This window comes from Vanessa atalanta, chromosome 12 (assembly GCF_905147765.1).
Source record: "Vanessa atalanta chromosome 12, ilVanAtal1.2, whole genome shotgun sequence".
Lineage (NCBI taxonomy): Eukaryota > Metazoa > Arthropoda > Insecta > Lepidoptera > Nymphalidae > Vanessa > Vanessa atalanta.
In genome coordinates this window covers 3,903,993-3,919,729 of record NC_061882.1, presented here as the reverse complement: position 1 = coordinate 3,919,729, position 15,737 = coordinate 3,903,993, and the positions used below count along the sequence as shown (strand labels likewise).

Sequence of the window (15,737 nt, the reverse complement as noted above, 5' to 3'; positions counted from 1 at the left end):
TAAAATGTGATTTTAATACATTTATAATTTGTGCGGTGTAAATTGTATTAATAAGATGTCGCCTGAAACTGTTAAAATTTCTATTCCCCTTCTTGTAAAGTAGGCTAATATGAAATATTATAGCACGGTAGAAAATTATAACTAGATATGTTCCTTATAATACGCGTAGGATGTTATATTTAAATGTAATTCAAAATAATTTGTACGACCGTACAAGTTTTTTTTTAATCAAACCAATTGTAAATGTCCCCGCATGGTGGTTTTGTTTTTTTTTTTTGTATTTTGTAAATATTGTAATGAACGAAGTGGGATATTAAGAAATAAACATTGAAAATTGTTTTATTGTTTCATTCTTATTAATTGCAAGATGCGATTAAGACCTCCTTTGAAAATATAGTACTTAGAAATACATTGGTTGGTTATTGGTTAAACTTACCTATAATTTTAATTTAAAACCAGCAATTTTTCCGACTTTTAATAATATCAAGGCATTTCATTTATATATACATATATTATAATTAATATATAATATAGACAGATTTTAGCGTTTAACACAAATATTCATAATTTTGGTCCATGATTTGTGTTATATATCAATATATCAATTACGGTGTATTGAGGTAAGTATAAAACCTACTTACGGCAGTTTAAGGAAAAGAACTACAGAAATGTTGACAGCATATTTCTTTTAAAAACAGGTAACAGTGAACACGTTTATATTTTAAAAATATATAAATGAATAAATTGTATTATGAGTCAAGCTAAACAAAAACGATAAAAGTAAAAAATAGCAGTCTACTAATTTTAACTGTGGGTATAAAGCCTTCTCCACATAATACGGAGGCCAGTAATAGCTTATTTTACCACGTTACTCCAATGCAACCCGCATTATTTATAAATAAATGTCAAAATTAAGGTTCCGTTACATTAAGGTTCCGTTACGATGTTTTCCTTCATAGTCGAGCACGAGATAAATCATAACCACAAATGAAACAAATTCAAATACAGTGCTTGTCCGGATTTAAGCCGGCAATCTACGGTAGATGTTTTAATAACTGGGCCACCGTGGTTCATACACCTGTAACCTAAATATTTAATAACCAATTTCAATCATTTGACAAAATACAAGTTGCCTTAACTTGGTTTTTTGGAGCATTCCTTTCGAGATATTATGTTATAATACGTGAAGGAATACGTGGAAATGTGTGAGGTATGGTAACATATTATAATGTATATTATGATATAATCCGAGATAAAAATATGAGGAGAGATGGCATAGCGCTAAGTGATTGCATTATAGTATTTCACTACCATTCCAAAAATGATTCAGAACAATGTAGTGAAATTAACTCCAAGCCTACTGTTTACTAGACAAGAAAGCGTTTGGTCAACAGTGAGTTTTTTAAAGTTAGTTTTCTTTTACTTGAATCCTAATCCTAACTGAGGTCAAACCACGAAACTTATATGAAATAATTTGGCACAAGGCTATTCGTATACCGAAATGAAGACGTCTAGGAAAATCTTATGTTTTACGAGCAAAATATGAATCCAAGTTACAGTGTTTCTGCTATACAAAATAATAACACATTTATTTTCATATGTTCGTATTTTTTTGCCTCGAATAGTACTTTAGATTCCAGAATCCTTATATCCGTCAAGTTTATGTATCTCCCATCTTAAGTCGTTATGATTTTCATGAGGAAAAAATAATTTTCTCAACACACATCGCATAATGGTAACCAAATTTGGCGTTAACAAGAAAGGAGGAATAAAATTCGCGACGATATTTCGAAACGATAAAATGAATTTCGAGGGAAGAAATGACTTTACAAAATCACTGTATTTACAAAATTGATACACAAGCAAAAAAAATATTTTGATGTACGAATGATGGAAATTATATTTCTCGAGTAATCCTTTAAGTAGGCCTTTTCTTGTTTGAGTTATAACTTCAAAGATTTTTATTAAGTCATTTAATGTGATACACGTGTAAGATTTATTCATTATTTTTGGTATGTATTTTGTACGATAGATTATTATATTTCAAGTATCCCCATAAACATAGAAATCAACATTACTCTCCAATAGTCCTATGGTTAGAATACTAGAACCTTACCTGAATAACTAAAGATTCAAATAAAAGAAAACTTTGTGTTTAGAATTCCACTGATGCTCGTTGGTGAAGGAGTAAGGAAATCTATTTTTGTAGGATGAAAATCTACCTCATGTGTATCCAGAAGTGTATATAACCTCAATGTGGGAGGAAGTCTTAGCTTTATCACTTGGACATTTTACAGGTCCGTAGTTCGTTATTTACTTCTAACAAATAAAATAAAAAAGCAACGATTAACTTGTTGGATATTAATACAGTTTCCATCAATATTTCGCTAATTTCTCCAGGAAGGCTTAACCATAATACATATTGATTTATAGAATAAAATAGGATATATTTTATTGTACACCAATAGAGTAAAGAAAACATACAGTTATAAACAAGTAATAAAATTAATGGTATGTACAAAGGGCGATCTCATCGTTAAGAGAGCGATCTCTTCCAGACAATGTTTGGATAAAAGACATGAGAGTAATAAAGCGGTGAGGACATGTATTTTTATTGATAATAAAGGATGTACTTTTAGGCTTCTAACACATTGCATATCATATGCAATAAACTTAAAAAAACATATACATCAAGAAAATGTATAACATTTGCTTCCGTCTCATTTTTCTATAGAACATTATAAGTGGGACACCTAATTATTCCCATTCATAACTAGAATATCAGTTCACATTCAAAAATTATTAAATTTTTTGACAGCTCATTTTTTTTAGTAACCAATGTCATTTTATAAACCAAGTTGGCATTGAGTAGTTGGATATTCACTTAGAGACTAAAATCCTTATCCAATAAAAAAAAAATCCAATTAATTTAATTTAACGGAAACTGTATAAGATTATGAAAAATATAATCAAACTTATGAAAGATAAACCATTTCTGTAAAAAAATAGGATTTAAATGTGAAAAAATTAAGTGATTGGAAAATGTTTTACTTAAAAAAAAATACTAACAAATTCAGAAGAACATATTATCTCGGCGTCGTAGTATCACATAAAACACTCAGAAATTACATCCGTCACATATCATCATCTTCATACAGATATTAAGAGTGGCAGGCATTACAATAACAAATTTTTGAAATTGACATATAAAACGTATAAACATTTTAAAGCGGAGCTTTGGAAAAAGTACATTCGGAAATAAATGACAATAAACTTGAATTGAGAATTTTTAGGACCATTCACTTTACGTATTGTACTTTTTCATCCTTGCCAGCTTTATGATATTACAAAATCAAATCTAAGCATTAAACAAAATACAGTTACAAGAAAGAGCTGATTAATAATAATAATAATAATTGCATCAGAAGGGGAACAGGAATTGCTTTCAATTTTTAAGAAGTGTCTGACCACTTTGCTTCGGCCCGTGACAATGACGTAAATACCGGCTCTAAGCCGAGTTGTTAAGAATTACAAATCGAATAATAATAATAATAATAAAACAAAGATATATAAATTAGACTAATGTCAATGTAATATATGTTGTCGGTGACATTGGTCATAAATAAAAAATATATGATTTTTTTATTTGTCTTTCATTTCACAGGGTAAAAGCTTTCTACAAAAGCAAGTCTGTATTTTGCCAGAATAGATTGCAAACTTCAATTCTGGTTAGTTTTATTAGAATTCGTTTCGTCGTTTCTACGTACTTATAATAACAATTATATAGACCAATGGATAATGTTTACACGATTCATTATTTCAAAATAAGAAAATAAAAAAATATATATTTTACGTCATTTATGAACAGACTATATACGAATTTAGAATTTGATTATGCTTGCTGTTTAAATATATATTACAAACAAAATTAACCATATTGACGAGTTACCAATGAGTACCATCGATTTTTTTTATTAAACGCCATAATTTCATGCCACGATTTTGTGTTATAATTCTAACTTGTATTATAAAAGGAAACCACGTAGCTGCGCAAGGGCTGTTGTATTGCACAAGTGTGTACGCAAAACACAAGTGTCCTTTGTATTCTTGTAGTCTCATAATCCGATGGCATAGCAAATGTCACATGAAGTTTTTCTTTAGAAAATACGAGTATACCAAATAAGCATATCACACACAAGTACACAATATATCATAAACACTTTTTTAAATTATTCATCTGATAGTTCTTCTTTTATATGAATCCAACTAAAAACTGTAAAATACGGTACCTTTATAATATACTTAGGGTACAAACGCGATAAGCTTATCAGTCATTTCAGTAAAATACGCTTCAAACACTTCTTATCTTTGTAAAAATAGAGAAATACATGCAACACCGACCTTGTTTACACATCACGTTATTCGCTGAAGCATAAAATATTTCGTTATTAAATATCTGTCTTTTCTTTGAAACATTTCACCAACGATTATATTTATTAACGTTTTGAAGTGATATTAATAGAACATGTACTGTATAGGGCGGAGTGGGAATATATTTAATTGGCAGATTAATATCAATATTGAAACGTTCGTTTTTTCTGTATGATATTATATAAATAAGATATATTAATTTTAGCTATGTTAAATGTAAGTCAATCGTATTATATATTAAGATAATATTCGAAAGAAGACACTACTGGCTATAGTTTTTGATGTCTGACTACGATCATTAGATATAATTATGTACATACGTTTGCAATTTGTAACTTGATCTAGTTTTTTTTTTTGAAATTCGTATAAATTTACAAACATTATATTAAATACAGTAAAAATATATGCTTTTCATAACAATTAATGAATTGCAACAATGTATATAGCGATAGCTTTCACGGGTCGCTACCCTGGACGTCCTGGCTTTCCAGGGGTTAGAGTCTATATACAACTTTTAGATAGAGAACAATTCTTGGCCTTTTCATCTAGGAGAGTTGAAATTTTCGGCTTTTCCATACTATGATATGCATATAATACACACATAAACCTCTCTCTTGAATCAGTATATTTTTTTCATCAAAATCACATTAAAATCCGTTGTGTAGTTTAAATGATTTAAGCGTACTGATGACCGGAAGCTATTTTGTTTTATACTATGTAGAAATATGCGCCACACACGCATGGAGTTAAGTAGACAGCGGGGGCGGAGGGTGCCTGTTCTATTGTAGATGAAGATGAAATGTTAATTAATTTTTTATTAATTTATTTTTCATGTAAAAAATAAATATTTTTTATGTAAAGGATTGGTGGATAGGCAAATGGACCATTTAAGTGATCACCACCGCTCATATACCCATGTAAGATAATATTTTATCCATCCCACCATTATAACACATCATACCAATGCACCACCAATCTTAGGAGCCAAGATGTTATGTTCTCGTGCCTGCAGTTATACTGGCTCACTTACCCTTCGAACTTAAATACATCAATACTAATTATTGCTGTTTGTCGGTAGAATAATTGATCAGTGGGCGGTACCTACCCAGACGGCCTACACAAAGCCCAAGTCTTTCAATTATTTGCCTTGATGTTATTAAATCGAAAAAAAATATAAAAGTACAATTTTTCAATTAGATGAATCTGATGTATTCTTTCTATCAATAAAGGAATTCTTCATGAAACATTAAAATATATTACGAAGAAAAAAAAAATCGAAGCAAAGTAATATGGTAAGTAAGTGATATAATATACGGAAAGAGATTTTTCGTGATGATGTCGCGTTTTCCGCGAAAATTGCTCCGAAATAGCTTTGGGATAAGCCTTCATGGCGCAGATTCACGGGCTCATTAACTTGGCTTTCTATTCATATTTATTAGCTATTTTGCTAGCGGAGTGCACAATATTTCTGATATATAGACTAAATGAATGGCGTACATCATCTATTTGAAGCTACTAACAAATGACTTTGTCAAGCAGCAATAATATTATGTGTGTTTTAATAATGTGTCATTTCTTTTTTTAGTTTGGATATAAAAACTGGTTGAATTTGTATTTACGGCATTATTGAATTAATTTATGATTGATGTTGTTTATCTTTATTCAGCCATTGATGGTGATTTTTATACGCCACTCTTCACGGTCCTGTCCTAAGCAAATTTTTGGTCCACGACTTGTTATATACCCAATGTACCCAACTTGCAGCTGGGTGACTAATGTTACTGTACCCACCTATTGTATGACATTTAGTTATCGCCTTCCTCCACCTTCATGATTTGATTATCTCTTAATAGCTATAGTTTGTAAACATTTGAATGTATCATGATGAGTTTGGCTCGGGTTCCATCACAGGACACTAATTATTGTAAAAAAACAGCATTGCAAATCTGTTTATTTGAAAAGAGCAACTATGCGAGTTTCTTGCCGTTTCTTCTCGCTGGAGGCTGCTTTCCGAAACGGTGGTAGTTTTTTAATATCGACGATAAAAAAAGGCTTCGTTGTGAAGTTTACTTGAATAAAATTGATTTGATTTGAGAGAAATAGAGTGCTTATTACCGGCAATTTTCGGGAGAATCTTTTTTACCAAGATAGTGGTAGCTTTTTACATGTAATATTTTTTAATGACGTTCATCATAATATTTCAAAAAAATTTAAAAAGTAAGACATTATCATAGTCGAAAATAAATTATACATATGATTCTATAAGAAATATCAAATATTCCTTTCATCGCCGATTGTTGTCACTTTCTAAGTTACCTAGATTTCCTGAAATTGAATAAAAATAAGAAATTATTTATTAATATAATAAGTTGATCAAATTTGTGGTTAGTGAAAAAGGATTCAATTTATTTCATAATTTTTGATGCTTGTGATTACTTCTTTACTTTTCATTATCACCGAATCAAGAGTTTTGTTAATTAAATTTTTAATCTAAATTTGTATTGAGAAATGAAGGTGAATAGTAGTGAGCCGGTGAATAAAATTAAACCATTCTTAGGAATTTTATCATACCTAAGTCTTTCAAACTTTTTTAGTGAATGAAGAATTTAGGCCAAGTATAATTGAAGACCTACTTTTACTAGTTACGTAACAGATGAACATTAAAATTCATGCTCAATGCGCAAAATATGAGCGATTGAGGCCGACTCGACCGCCAACTTTTCGCATTTTTTCCTCCGCACCCGTAACTCGCATTTGGGTGGCATTTTTCAGAAGCCACAGCATCCGGAGTGTTTGCTTTTATATATGTAAATAGCTTTTACCCATACGCTTCACTGAGTTGAATTAAACCTTAGTTATGATGTATTTTTATTTTAAAACGATTAAATAAGGTTGCTCTTTACTTTATTTCCTATCAGAATCTGCTTTACACTCTTTATTCTGACAGTTATATTATAGGTATACAGCCTTTATATTTTACCGTAGTATATATAAATGTATGTCATAAACTTTACTAACCTCTTCCTTTGCCTGAGCAAAGACACAATATAAAAACTACAAAATGATTAGCTGAACGCTCTTCATCAACCAAGACCAATAAGCGCAAACAACATTCGCTATTGGACCAATGTGTATGATTACAACAATGCTTTAGTCCAAACAACAATTATCTATACTATGTTGAGATCGAGCGGAATGAATAATAGTAATTACAACACAACTGTAGTAGATGGTCGTATCGCGTGACAATTGCCGATACAGACGGCCACATAAGTTTTGCACTGTTACTGCAATACAATGTGCGAAAATACATCGAATCTTCTAAACTATTTAAATATTAAAAGATACCCAAAGAAAGATACCCAAATGGGTATGCAAAATAAGGTCAACGTTCAGCGACGGTCCAGTATATTGATATTAATTTTTGATGGATCAGGATCAAAGACCTTACTCCTATTAATGTGGAGGATAGTATATAATCTTCATCTATCATCGAAATGATAAGTTCGTCTAAGCTTCTTCGGAAACACGCAAGTTTTCTCAGAATAAATTCCTTGAAATTAATTAACAATTCGGCCACGGCGGCAATTCTCAAGAAAGACTAAACGTGGGCCCAAGTCACGTGTAATCGTGCGCAAACGCAAGTGTCTCTCTATACCCTCACGTATTCTGAATGCAGTGTACAGTGTACACAAAATAATAAATAAATCATCAAATGTTATATTAAAACTTAAGTTGCTCACCGTACTTAATACTAGACGCGCGTCGCATACCAAAATGCTAAGTTGATTTTTTCAGCACTTTATTTCAGCTTAATGTCAAAACAATTATGAATAATGTTTATAATATACACACCACATATAGATAACGTTACGTTAATGTTAACGAAAATAGGCTTATTTTATGCCACAATTTTATTTCTGTAACGTTTGTAAATAAGTAATACTGCAGCAAGATATCAATTCAAACATTTGAATGATAATATACAAAGTAAATGTAGTATTTGTACCAAATGCGATCGACAGAATAAAAAATAAGTATATCGACCTTAGGTGTAATAAAAAAATAAAATATCTTAAATAAGTGTGGAATTAAAAGATTTTAATATGAACTTAGAGATCTGTTTAGGAAAAAGTGCGTATATCCAAAAAAAAAATGGTGATAAATTCTTACACCGAGTAAGTCCGTATTAATACTTTAGGTTTAGGACCTAACTTTGCACGGATGTAATTTATTAATCAAGAAAATTATTAACTTGGGGTAAAACTTTGTGCAAGCCTGTCTTCGTAGACACAAGCCATTTATCAGATATTCTACTTCCATACAGCAATACTGAGTCTTGTTGTGTTCTGGTTGGAAGAGTAAGTGAGTCGGTGTAACTATATGCACATCCAACTTCCCAAAGTTGGTGCCGCTTGGCAATATATGGAATAGTTAATATTTTTTACAGCACCGATATCTATGTACGTTGTTAAACACTTACCAACAGGTGACCCATTATTACATTTACCATAAGAAAAATCATATATATATAATTTATAGCACTTAGGAATACAGTAGCTATCTTCCCACCAATGAAATGAATTTTTGAACTGTATCATTTGAAGCGGAGATTACGACCTATTTACTAACAAAAAAAAATCTAGTTTTGTAATATTAGCATAGACAATCGCGTTAAGTTTTGACTTTTAATTGAAAAGATCACATAGGTTTATAACTAAAGACTTATTTCTTATTCGAGCTTCCTATAAAACATTATTAAATAAAAGAGCAATAATGACATTATACAATAACAAAAGTCAATTTTAGGTATTTTGGAAACATATCAATATGTTTGTAACTAACTTGTAATTTAATTATCGGCGATATTATCAGGTTTGGATGTGTTTATTCGTACCTGATCACCAGGTACATAGAAAGGGATACTGTTTCGGTTTAATTTATTTAATAATAGTAAATGCATGAACCAAAATGGTTCAGTGATTATAATACGTGATTTTTAACCGAGGATTGCACCTGAGTGCTACTGAATTTTCTGACGAGAATATGTATATTATATATGTATATATATATTGTATAACATTAATATACTGTGCTCGGTGGATATTTACTGCCGCTGCCACGTCATGGATATTGCCATTGGAACATCGTGGTGGAATAAGCTACAAACCTTTCCTCATGGGAAGAAGACCTTTGCCCAGCATACAACATTTACAAGCTGTTATTTACTATTTTTATATTGATGACGTTACAATATATGCTACATAACGAGGTGTTCCATCTATAAATTGAATGAAATATTATTTATCAAAATTGACTAAGACGTTCGGTTGATAACGTACGACCCTCGGGCTTAAGAGATTACGTTCGATTTGTCAGATTAACTCATAAAGGGCGTCGAAATTACCGATAAAACATTTAAAACTCCATAAAACCAGCCATACAATCCCCATTGCTTGATCACATACAATAAAAACCTAAGTGCTTATCACGTAGCGCATAAAAGCCATTATTGAACATAACATCTATCATAATACCTTCATCCGATTTTTTCGATATAACCAAGGCGGTAGATAAATAATGATTGGTGGTAATAATGTAAGTGGTAAATCAGGCTTAATTCCTTTTTCATATTATGTTTTTTTTTTAAATGTATAGTATCACGACAGAGTTCCGACGTGTAATAAATAAAAAAAAACTGAAAGATTTTATTTATATTCAATACATGCGGGTTATAGTTAGTGAACTACGTCGTATGCTAGGTCAGTAAGAAGCAATTGAGGTTGTTTGTCAAGAAACTCTCAGATCGCAGTTTGAAAGTTGGTAGTGCTTAGAAGAGGTATGGGCTACCTTGAAAAGCCGTTGTTCCTGCACCCGAACTGTATCCGGTCGAGTTTGGGTTGCCTTTTCTTTATATTGTGAGATTTAGGGAATAAAAAATGCATTTTTGTTTATTTGCTCATACACTTAGGTACCTACTTCTGTGTGCGCAGTTGTCTAATATCCCTTGAGAACTGCATAGCCAAACTAAGCCAGAAGGACATCATTAAAGTTGTTATATAACTTGTTGCTCGTCCGTTATCTGAGTAAGTCAAAATGTTACACAAATAAGGATCAAACGCTTATAATAATAACTGACTTATAAACACATCCAGCAAACTAGATCTGTCAGAATGATTCATTGACACTAATCATTAATATTTACTGTAAGAAATTATTTCGCTCATCGCCCTCTCACCAGATACCCCACCGCCAAACAGCAATACGTAAGTAGTATTCCCAAGGTCAGTGGCGTATTGGCGACGTAAGGAATGGATAATATTACTTATCGCGCCAGCATCTATAAGTCGTAGTGACCAACTGCCCTCAGGTTGCTTCATTTTCCTATTGGCCTTCCCATATCATATAAATAGCAACAGCATTACGTATAGAAATGAAAATGTGAACTTAGTATAGTATTTAAATATATATATCAGTCACTGGAGAACACAAATGTACCAGAATTGTTTCTATAACATTCATGAATTTTATTAATTCTAAATTATGTATCACGTTAACAACGAAATGGTATTTAATGATAATTCTGAAAACTGATAAGTATATTAATTTATTAGTTTTATTAATTTAATTTTGTATTACATCACACATAATAATTATGTTATTGATTTAATGCAATTTATAAAGCAAAAATACTAGTAATATACAAACTTAAAATACACTAGAAATTATATATATTTCAATGTGATTTTTCTAAAATAAAACATGATTCATTAAGATCTACGAAAGGTTTCATATTTCTGAAAGAGTAATTGCTTTCGAAATGAAAGTTTTATTCAGTGGAAATAAACAAAGTAACAAAATAAATATATTTTTAATGAATTCAAAAGATTGATTTATTTATTGCCATTACATTGAAGAATAATACAATCCTCGACGCAAACTTTATTTGTTAATTTATTTTACCACTGAAAAACTAGATTCATTAACTGAATGTCTAATACAAGGGGTCTTATATTTCTGGAGGAGCGATCGCCTCGAAGATAGAGACTCTGCCATTAGGAGATAAAACTTTTTATTGGCAGAACGCTCCGACACTTTATGAGCTATCTGCCCGGATAGGTAACTTCGATAACTGTGAACTAGAGATAATTATACGAAAAAATATTTTAAAAAAATGGGATATTGTTTACTCAAAATACAATAATAATTAACTCATATATAAATATAAGAGATATATAAACGAAAAACAAAACTTTATATAGGTATTCAATATTTATTTTTTCACGAAAAACGTGAATTCTTTTCATCTAAGATGGAAGGACTTTTTTAAGTTATATTTATTTTTGGCGATATGAACAAATAGGATGAGAATGAATTTTTTATATGCGCGCGGAGGCTGTCATGAAAACTGTACGATGAACTTGCTTGCGAAACCGCCAATTAAGTGTCAAGTCGTTCAAAATTAACAACTTCACGAATTAATTATCTTATTTTACAATGTATTACAAATTTTAATTGTGAACGTATAATTTTGTGAGTGTATAGATGTGGATACGAATAAATTTCATTTATATAATAATTAATATTCTATTGCAATTAATTATTTGCATGCAATTAAAAAATATACAAAATTATGCGGAAGAAGTAAAATTGCTTATGCGTACAACTTTTTTTTAATTCAATTGTTCTAATTTCCACAGAAATGTTGTCAGCGCATTTGGTGTAACTTTCTTTTTTATTAAAATATTTATTTAAAATATTTATTTTACATCAGATATAAAAGAAAATTAATATCATAAGCGTTCGATAGTTCGCAGATGTTGTACTTACACCGGTCTCATTTTGTTTCGCCCGTTGAAGAGTTACGACGGGATGACAATACAAAGTTATCTTTCGATTTCACTCACGCGCAAAACTATAAATAAACTGGGCATGGAGAAAACTTTGCCGGAATTCACTTTCGGTCCCTAGTACATGTTTTTTTTTATCGAAATAATTTCGTTTCATCAATATTATTTTATTTTCATATGCTTACACTTAAATGTTTGGCTAGTTTGACAAGATTTGGAGTGTGTTGATAAATTTCGTATGTATATATTCTGTTGCATTCGTATAAACGTTTTGTAAAATAGAGGTTCATATAGAATTATTTTTAAAAATAACAATAAAAAAATAACCTTGGTAGTTTTTTTTACCAATTAAAATAAAACACTGGTATAATCCATTTTATTCAGTTATCTTATAATATAAGAAATAACAAAATAACTTATAATACTTGGTGTACTATCCATTCATTATACTGCCGCTAAAAAGCAGTACTTAGTATTGTTGCGTTCCAGTTCGAAGGGTGAGTGGGCAGCCTTCGAACCAGAGTAACTACAGTCACAGGGGACATAACATCTTAGTTCCCAGGGCTTGTCATGCATTGGCGTTGTAAGTAATGGTTAATATAAACTACATCTCCAATGTCTATGGCGCTGGTGTTAAGTCGTCACCCACATAACATCACATAACGCCTAACTATTTCATAAAAAAATAACTTCGTAATTATAATCGTATTCAGTAATCATAGAATATAAAAGACACGTATTATAACAACGTAACAGAAAGGAAAATAAATTCATTAATTTCCGTGACTAGGAATAGGAAGATGATATCCGTATACGAAACAAAAAAAATCAATTAACGGTCCATTAACCATAATTAATAATTAATACGAAACTTAGCAGCACTACTTTATTGTTTATATATTAGATTAATCCGTGAACAATTATAAAAAGCAATTAAAGTAAAACAATTCCCACTTCACAAAAACGAAGTCTCCAACAAAACTCGTAAATATTATAAAAAGAAAACCGTCAGTTCATTTATCTCATTCCACACAATTATTATAAAGACAACGGATAAAATCAAAACGTTAACGCGGGACGTTTAAAAAAAAAAATAGAAAATTTCGTCAGACTTTGAAGTCGAGTTAAAACGATGACTAATTCTGATAAAACCATTGTGAGTTCCCAAGGACTTGTGACCCGAGAGATTTATCTTTTGCATTGTAAATTAGAGGAAATGGGAAGTTCAATGTTTTGTTGGGATTGAGCGGTTTTGCTTTTGAAGAAATATGTATGTGAGCATAAAAAAAGGATGAATGCTTTTTTTTGTAATTGAATTTTAAGATTACGCTTTTTTAGGGTTCCCTAACTGTCTATCAAAATACTTGATTTTTATCACTTTAATTCTGTGGTGCGTAGGAGCACGTTATCAAAGAAAGGCACCTAAATTTGAAAATGTCGTCCAAAGTCTTAAGTCTTAAATATGATCTCTTTCATCATTCTGTTTTGTGTTGTTTCTAAGTGATATTATGTATACCCTGTACAAGTTAGCTTGATCTTTTTGACAGATGTAAATTTTTTTAGTCGACATAACTTTGCAATGACGAACATATTATTTTCTTAATTTAATGATTTTAAAAATTGTAAAAATATAAAAAAATACATATAAAGAAAAGTTCAAGCGTTATCCGACAATTTTAAGACTTTTTTTTGCTTCAAAAAGAAATAAAATTGGTCAAAAAGTAAAAAAAAAATTCAAACCTTCCAAACGAAATCGACCACGTGATCGAGAAGTTTTCTATGGGAGAGTCGATTTTTTTTTCACTTTTCGACCCTTGTTTCTTTGGGAAAGTTGTTTACTTTGGTGGTCTGAACCAACTATTTCAATTTGGCGGGTGGTCCAAAAATAACCCTGCAATATTAAATAGGCACTTATTATGAATATTGACCCACCGTCGCTTATTTACCCTATGTTTTGTATGTATAGTGCAATAAAGAATTTCACACATAATACACCCATACCATCTCATCATCATCATCATCTTATACAGTTACAAGTATTTTAAAACGTTATTTTTTGGACTACTAGATATTTTTGTTTCCCATCACTAGCCCGTCTGTCAAAAAGATCAAGCTAACTTGTACAGGGTATAGTTAATAGATGTTCAATGGAAAAGCGATGTCATTTTAAATTTAACGTACAAATATATGTATAAAGGAGGTTTTTTTACTTTTTTTCTTGATTAAGTATATTACGTACCAGTACCATAGAACAATCTTAAACTATTACTTATTAGTTTTTTTACCTAATCTAATTTAATTTTTAGTTTAGTTTTAATACGTATCATATACTACCGGCTTATTGTGTTTGTTTATATATAATAAATATGCTGTTTATGTTTATAAATGTTAATATGTTGTTACAAATAAATCGAAGTGAAATCACTTTCACGCGAACATAACGGGATGTGTCTTCCTAGCTGGATTTAAACAGCTAATCTCAATGACTAGAATATGCGCCGGAGTTATCGTAGTGCAAAGATACGCATCGTGAACACGTCAGGCATTCCTTCAGTGTCATTCCAACAATGAACTTTATTTCGGCCGTAAAAATTATATTTACAAAATCGTTACAATTGCACACGCACACTAATTATGCAAGTTAATTATATTGATTTTTATTTTGCTTACAATAAACAAGTAAAACTACAATTTTTTTTACCATATTCTTAAAAAATAATTTTCGTGAAATTAAACATCTATTTTTTTACTACAAATTTATTTAGAACAGAAAAAAAAGTAGAAGAAAAAATACTAACTAAATATAATTATAGTTTATATAACTAATATAAACTTAAACAGAAATCAATTATCGTAACATATCATTTTTTAACTTTGAATACTATTCACTTTTTCGCTCAACCGCTCACAGTCAGGATGGCCGAGCGGTCTAAGGCGCCAGACTCAAGGTAACCTTGCCTACATAGTAGGTTTGAGCTGTTCTGGTCCTCTCTGAGGGCGTGGGTTCAAATCCCACTTCTGACAGAATTATTTTGTTTTTTTTTTTTATTAAATTATTTTTGCGACATTTATTAATATTTATTTCATAATATATTAGTTAATACATATATTTCCTCAGTGTTCTTTTTATCGATTATCTGTGGATGTTGTTCAGCTATCTTAAAAATTATCTGCGAGTAACAGGAGTGTTCACCGTGACCTGTATTTTTTATAGATATAAATCATTATATATATTTTTTTATAACGTGTATACATATATTATAATTTTTACGGTATAATTTATGTACGGTAAACCAATTATAAAACATTTTTAATTATAGATTATATTAGATTTCATATAGAAACTATACTACGATAAATTGCAATTCAATTTAACATTTGGATACGAAATAATTAAATCCGAAATAAATGAATTGCAATAATGACAGATCCAACTTAACGATTGTTTTATTTTCC

General features: G+C 30.4%; 1 non-coding gene across 1 annotated transcript; it reads left to right on the top strand.

The window, feature by feature from the left end:
- Positions 1-15,191: 15,191 nt before the first annotated feature.
- Positions 15,192-15,305, top strand: Trnal-caa. Its single transcript has 2 exons — positions 15,192-15,229; positions 15,261-15,305. It is a non-coding gene; the product is annotated as a tRNA-Leu (tRNA).
- Positions 15,306-15,737: the final 432 nt, after the last annotated feature.